Source organism: Zingiber officinale, chromosome 10B (genome assembly GCF_018446385.1).
Source record: "Zingiber officinale cultivar Zhangliang chromosome 10B, Zo_v1.1, whole genome shotgun sequence".
In the NCBI taxonomy this organism is placed as follows: domain Eukaryota; kingdom Viridiplantae; phylum Streptophyta; class Magnoliopsida; order Zingiberales; family Zingiberaceae; genus Zingiber; species Zingiber officinale.
This window is the reverse complement of record NC_056005.1, coordinates 46,450,845-46,458,582: the sequence shown is the minus strand read 5'-3', so window position 1 is coordinate 46,458,582 and position 7,738 is coordinate 46,450,845. Positions and strand designations below refer to the sequence as shown.

Genomic DNA, 7,738 nt, shown 5'->3' with positions numbered 1-7,738 from the left:
TGGATTCATTGGATAAAGATAAATATTAATATCAATTAAGGCAATTGATATTAAGGCAATTTCATGAATGAATAAAAATGGGTTTTTGATTTCATTTTCATGATGAGAATTTGTGTTCTTACTCTTCTTCCTCCTCCTCTCTTCACTTGGTCGAAACCTCTAAGAAGGGTTGTTAGCATAACCTTTGGTTATTTCCTTCTCCACTTCGTGGGTTTCTGAGACAAACAAGGTTTGTTTGTGTGGATACCATAGAGGCGCGACTACTTGATTGCCCTGAAATCTACATCTAAAGAAACGTTGCTACCTAAATTGCGAAGGGCATGCAACAAAGGTATAACTCCTTGTTAACAAAACTTAGTATATGGTTTCCTTCACATAGATCTTCTGGATATGAACTTATTTTTCCGCTGTACTTTTCAGCGTGTTTAGCATTATAGTTCCTTACAGAAAAGGCACAGCCGTACTAGGGGGCACTGCTGGGCTTTGTTCTTCTTCTAGGGTTGTTTCATAGCACGTCTTAACTCCATTTTCACTCTGGAAATGTATTATGGTAACAAAAAAATAAACACGAGTAGATATCCGATAAAGAGAGTAATTATGCTAAAAATATGATAAAGAGAAGTATAATAGCATAAAACATATTCAAAGAAAATAAGTAAATATGTGTCAAAGCATGCATAGAAGTATATGTAATCTATGAATATCAAAAGTTCTCCAAAGGACGGCTTGAAAAAGTTAGAAACAATGTCATTGTTGATTAGCTAAGGCGGTCAAGTTCAAGGCAAGGAGTGAAGGAGGTTTCAATAAGAAAAGAAGGATACGAGGGAGTTTGACAAGCATCATGCTATATGATACGGTGCATGTTTGTGGGGTCAGTAAGATGATGTGGTTAGAAGTCGAGACCACAGGATGGTCAGAAGTCAAGCTTACGTGGAGGTCAGAAGTCAAGCTAACGTGGGGGTCAGAAGTTAGGCTTACGTGGAGGTCAGAAGTCAAGCTTACGTGGAAGTCAGAAGTCAGGCTTACGTGGAGGTCAAAAGTTCAGCCTCCGTGGTTGGTCAGAAGTCAAGCTTACATGGTCAGGGTCCAAGTCTCAACTGAGAGGGTGGTCACAAGATAGGAGTATAAGTCGGACAAAGGTCAGCCCTGATAGCGGTCAAGAACAGGGTCCACGGGCTCGGTACGGTTGAGGATTGAGCCCACAAGACAAGTAAAGGTAAAGGAAAGAAGGCCCTTGGTGCAAAACAGACCTGGCGTACAGGTCGGGACGTACAAGCCATGGATAACAGTAAATAGAAGCAGGTCGGGAAATAGACCTGGCGTACAGGTCGAGACATACAAGCCTTGGATAACAATAAACAGAAGCAGATCGGGAAACAGACCTGACGTATAGGTCGGGACGTACAAGCCTTAGATAACAGTAAACAGAAGCAGGTCAGGAAATAGACCTGGCGTACAGGTCAGGACGTACAAGCCATGGATAGCAGTAAACAAAAGCAGGTCGGGAAACAGACCTAGCGTACAGGTCGGGACGTACAAGCCATGGATAACAGTAAACAGAAGCAGGTCAGGAAACAGACCTAGCGTACAGGTCGGGACGTACAAGCCATGGATAACAGTAAACAAAAGCAGGGCAGGAAACATATCTGGCATACAGGTCGGGGCATACAAGCCATGGATAATAGTAAACAGAAGCAGGTCGGTAAACAGACCTGGCGTATAGGTCGGGACATACAAGCCATGGATAACAGTAGATGAAAGCGGGTCGAGAAATAAATCGGTCAGGCAGGTCAAAAGGTGCAAACCATGGATAACAGTAGACAAATGCATGACAGGAAACAGATCGGTCGGGCAGGTCGGAAGGTGCAAACCATGGATAACAGTATAAAAATGCAGGACAGGAAATAGATCGGTCGGGCAGGTCGGAAGGTGCAAACCATGGATAATAGTAGACAAATGTAGGACAGAAAATAGATCGGTCGAGCAGGTCGGGACGTACAAGCCATGGATAGCAATGAGTCGAAGCAGGTCAGGATGCAGACCTAGAGTTCAGGCACTATCAGATAAACAAGCCAAGGAATCGCAACTGATCGTCAGAAAATGTCAGAGAATGTTAGAGAATCATCAGTGTCAGGGAATATGCTAACAGTCAGCGCTCATTCCAACTTTGGTTCTGTCGCCAGCCTATCAGGAGAAACCATGTGTCATTCACCGTCAGACAAAGCCTGACAGTCAACATTCCCTGTCACTTGCCAGGTCCCAGAAGCATCAGTTGCAGTATAAAAAGGGATGCTTTGTCCCTTATGCAGGTACGCTCACTCGTCATTTCTCACTAGTCTTTACTTTTCGTCCTTTCTCTGTATTTTCTGGGGAAAAAGTACCTGACTTGAGTGTCGGAGGGCCTGACCTGGGGACTTTTTCCCTGATTTCTGGTCTCTAACGACTCGTGGGCTCGTCTGAGTGTGCGCAAAGCAGTAGCATCATCGTCCTGGTCATCTTCCTTCGTCAGCCGCTCGTGCTGACCTTTCCAGAGGGGTACCAGGTAGATCTAATGCTTCGGTGACTTTCCATTAACTTCCAGTACACTAAGGCCTGCCTCCATCTGACTCAGCTTCCAGACGGGATCAAATTTGGCGCCGTCTATGGGAACACAACAACCTGTTCTGGAACGTGAAGATGGAGGAGTCTGGCCGTATCAATGTCACTATGACCGTCAGGGAATACGAGCTCTTCAAGGAGGCCAAGAGGCGAGCAGCTTCCGAGAAGAAAGCGACTGTCTCTCGACCACGCCAAGTTCCTGCTGAAGCTTCTAAGGAGCCCCTTCCTATCTCAGATCGGGGTTCTAAGAGAAAATAGCCTGAGCCATTTCCTTAAGTTCCCTATCGTGAGCCCGGCGGGGGGTATTATCAGCCGAGCCCTAGGACCATAGCCTTAAAAAAGAGCAGCCTCAGGCCTCCATGGATGAAAGTTCCTTGCCACGAGACTCGAAGAAGGGGAAGACCCTTATCGTACCAGAGGTATTCCCGAAAGATCTGGACGAGAGAGTACCTTTATCGGCCAGGATCTTGAATGAAAGATTGCCTAAGGGCTACAGAGCTCCGTCGATCGGAGAATATGACTGGAGCAAAGACTCGGAAGAGCATTTACGTAAATTTAGAAATGCAGCCCTGCTACACCAATACAGCGATGCTGTCAAGTGTCGAGTTTTCTTGAACACTCTAGCTGGCTCGGCATTAAAATGGTTTGATGGATTACCTCAAGGATCCATCACCTATTTCTTGGACTTCAAGATGGCCTTCCTGCATCGATTTGCTAGTAGTAAGAAATATCAGAAGACAGATCACTGTCTATTCGCTCTGAAGCAAGGGCCGACCGAGCCCTTAAGAAGTTATATCAACCGCTTCAATCAAGTGGCTCAGGATGTCCCCACCGCCACTTCGGAGATTCTGATGAGCGCCTTCTCTCATGGATTAGCACTACAAGAAAAACGTCATTCAACAACACTCAAACGACAACGGTTTTATACCAAACCGTTGTCTTTTTGCCTTTTAACAACGGTTTTAACAAAAACTGTTGTCTTTTAGTAATTTTTTTGGCCTATGACAACGGTTTTTAAAAACCGTTGTCTATTTATATTTTTTTGGGGATACGACAATGGTTTTTAAAGGGTACGACAACAGTTTTTTAAAACTGTTGTCTATGTGCGCTTTTTTGGGATTACGACAACGGTTTTTAAAAACCATTGTCTATTAAGTGTTGTTGAATGCGATTGTTTTTTCTTTCACCACTTTTTCTCCTTCGTCATTTTTCTGTCTATTAAGTGTTGTTTACGCCTTGTTTTTTTTTTTTGTCTCTTTCCCAAAACCCTACTCTTCACCGCCTCCTCCTCACCGCCCTCTTCGTCGCCTCCCTCCTCACCACCCTCTTCGCTGCCTCCCTCTTCACCACCCTCTTCACCGCCTTCTTCGCCGCCTCCCTCCTCACCGCCCTCTTCGTCGCCTCCCTCCTTACCGCCCTCTTCACCGCCTTCTTCGCCGCCTCCCTCCTCACCGCCCTCTTCGCCGCCTCCCTCCTCAGCACCCTCTTCGCTGCCTCCTTCCTCGCCGCCCTCTTCGTCGCCTCAACTTTCGGCCTCGCCGCCCTCTTCGTCGCCTCAACTTTCGGCCTCGCCACCTCCTCCTCGCGGCCTCTACTTTCATCCATCTTCACCGCCTCCTCCTCATCGCCTCGACTTTTAGCCATCTTTGTTGCCTCCTTCTCACCAGCGCCTCCTCCTCGCCACCTCAACATTTCTTTTTGAAACCTGATATTTCTAATGCTGAAACTTGATATTTCTTTCTGTATAGGGAGATTGCTGATGCATGGGAAAGCAAAAGGTTATGACCAGCTACATATGGTTCAACAGATGAATTCCCTTTGCTACAATTGAGGCCAAGGGAAGAGGCCAAGGAGGAAGAGCAGTGATTTGGTGGAAATATTCCCAGATCATGGCCAAGGATGGGTTTAATGTTTGGCTCATTGACAGTGATCCAGTATTTCACTCTATCCCCAAACTCTCTAAAGCACACATCAGCATAAGCAGTGAAGTCCTCTCTGCATCACAATGGACACTATCTTAGACATTATTCGAGGAGATGCAAATGAAAGGGTTGTAGTAGAAATGTACACAATCTTTGGGCTCAAGAGTCCAGAATATTCATCTTCCAAAGATTGAGGGAGGTCAAAGTGAAGAAGAGTGACATGAGGTTCAATTCCTGCCGGCCAAACACAGTTTGGTAAAATTGTGACTGAAAATTGTCAAGGTATGACCACTATTCTAATTGTACCATATTTCTTGAGTTCATTGATCAAGTTATTATAATATTGCACCCCTTCTGGATTAACTGGCCCTCTACCATCTGCAACATGGCACCAATTAGAATCATGTAATGCTTAAACTGAATAAGAACTCATATAAAAAAATAAATAAATCTGTACTTGGTAGTGGTTTGAACATTCTATAGGGATTTGATTGGTCGTTCAGGGTTTTATAATTTCTATTTTTTTTCCTCTTCTATGTTTCTATTAATGTTAATACATTTTTTTGAGGAATAGCTCCAACAGGTATGCATATGTACATATTCGATTCCCTTTTGATATCATAGTCCTATTTCGAAACTTCAAAGTGGTTCTAACTTTATAGTGAGCGCATGTACATATTGGATTCCTTTTAGATTTGATAGTCCTATTCAAGTGGTTCTAACTTCATAGTATCTGCAACTGCATATTTTCGTTTCTATTTTTATGTCTCCCGCTGCCAAAGAAATAAATGTATTTTAAGCTTAGTAGAGCAGTCTTTTAATTAATCTTTAACATTTATCTTAATCTGCTCCCAGTGGTTTGCCTAACACGATGGGTTGAAAACTAGAATCCTTATTTATCAAGCATCGTTTTTTCTGTTTTGTTCTTCTAACAATCCCATATCCACAGATACTACAAAATAAACCATTGGCTTATAACTTTTCTTTCCTAATACTCATTTGTTTGGACAACGCTTATACTTTTTTTCCCCATTCATAGTTTATCGCTACTTAGCCATGATCATTTGATTCTAATTTGCCTTTTCAATTATTCGTGTAGTATCGTTGACGGGAGGATCTTAACGTGTTGCAGCATGAAAATATTATTCACTGGAGGATTTTATTTTGGTTCTGTCTTTTTACTCTTTCATCATGAAATTCAAACTTGGGTTGTGGTTGAAAAATGTACTGAGAAATAGTTTGTTTTAATTGCATACATTTCATACCCCTTTAATCAGGCTAAAAGAGTATGAAAATCCAATAATTTCTAGATGTATTTAGAAAATTGCTTGATGTATATATTCATGAAAAGATAAAATGGTATATTGGTATTTGAAACAACAATATGCATTATTTCTTTCTCAAGACCAGAAAGATTAACAATCTAACATGCCAAGCACGACCATTAATTAAACAATTCATTCTTATTAGACAGCAAAGACCGTGAAGACAATAATATCTAAATGTAAAACCACAAAAACACACCAATTAGAATTATGTAATGTTCAAGTTTATGATTGCTTCTAGGGTCATTTTGATGACGTTGAAAGAGCACCTATCTTGCCATCTAAACCCCCTAAGGAGACCAAAGAGATGGCAATTTTCTTGTTCTGTCTAACTTTGGCAACATTAAGATATATAAATTGAACACTTCTAAGTGGGAACAATGTCATAATGGACTTTTTAACAGGATGAAAATAAGAGTAAGAAGGGTCTTGCCGAGATATATGAGGTTCGCTGCTTCATTCATGCAAATCATTTTTATTAATCAGCTAATGTGTGATACATAGACTATGCTCACTTCTCTCTCTCTCTCTCCTTTTTTTTGTAATTTAAGAAGAATATACGCAGAAGACGGGTCTAGCTCCAGCTCTTCTTTCTGCTTCTGATAAACTTAAGATTGAGGTATTTTACTTGTCCACTTATTTACTATTCCTATGTGGTAAATTTTGTCATAAAAATTCAAACTGAACCCTAGTAATTAGTAGCTATTTTTACCAAAATTATCTGCACTTTTTTCAATTTCTAATTTCAGTTGCTGGTAGGATAGTAATCATAGTTTAGTGATTGATGGCTGATGAGAATGAGAATTTGTATGTCTTAGGTGTCAGTTTATATGTCTTCATCGACGCATTTTCTTTAAGCTCCTTACAACTGTTGTATTCTCACTATTGAGAAATTATATTGAAACATCTCAAGCTCTTTGGGTTTTCCCTCCTTTCTGTTTATTTGCCTGGGAAACTTTCTCAGAAGTCCTGATGGAATATTATATTATCGATAGATGTCTTTCTTACTAATGCATATAATGACTTTACTTTATAGCCAAAAAAACTGACATTGGGATATCTGCAATCTGAATTTGTTAATAATACAGATCCACTAGATCTATGGTATTGATCTGCGATAACATCTGGCTGCTTGTGTAGCTTCTTAGCTTTTCTCATACACTTTTTCTTTTATGCCTGCAGGCAACAATGCTATTCAAAAAGATTTCCTTAAAGTTGGATGCGCTGTCTCACTTCCATTTTGCTCCAAAGCCGGTTAGCAATAAAGCTTATCAAGTGTTTAATTCTTTTAGTATTTATTTCTTGATTGACCATAAGTTATGATGTAGGTTATTGAGGACATGTCTATACAAGTCAATGTACCTGCTCTAGCAATGGAAGAGGTAAAAATATCTTTTGGAGTTGTCTTTTAGTTTATGGTAAAAACAATTTCGAGTCACTGAAATACAATGGTTTTGCAGGTTGCTCCATTGGCCGTCTCAGATGCAGCTATGCTTGCCCCTGAGGAGATTTTTCATGGAAAAGGAAACATCAAAGAAGAGGCAGAGTTAACAAAAGAAGAGAGGAAAAGGAGACGGGCCAACCAGAAAAGAAGATTTAGAAGATTGAAAGGTATCCTTTATTCACTTATATTTATGGTTCTGCTTATTTTCATGCTTGTCTACAATCTGTGCATAATGGTCAAAAAATTAGTGGCGAACTTGTGACAGACATGATCCACCACTTAGAATTACATAGTTCTTGTGCACGGGATTGCATAATTTCATTCTGCTCTTTTTAGGTGTCCTCAAGAGTATTGGGAAGAATGCCGACAAGCTAAAAAAATGAAGAAACTTTAACAAATTAAGGAGCACTAGGAGCTGCAATCCCTCCTCTTCACCGACATCTAAGTAG

The 7,738-nt window shown here is 41.2% G+C and overlaps 1 long non-coding RNA gene across 1 annotated transcript; it reads left to right on the top strand.

The window, feature by feature from the left end:
* The first annotated feature begins 6,418 nt into the window (after nucleotides 1-6,418).
* On the top strand, nucleotides 6,419-7,229 carry LOC122028853. The gene is made up of 3 exons (XR_006124979.1): nucleotides 6,419-6,464; nucleotides 7,028-7,099; nucleotides 7,174-7,229. It is a non-coding gene; the product is annotated as an uncharacterized LOC122028853 (long non-coding RNA).
* The last annotated feature ends 509 nt before the right edge of the window (nucleotides 7,230-7,738 follow it).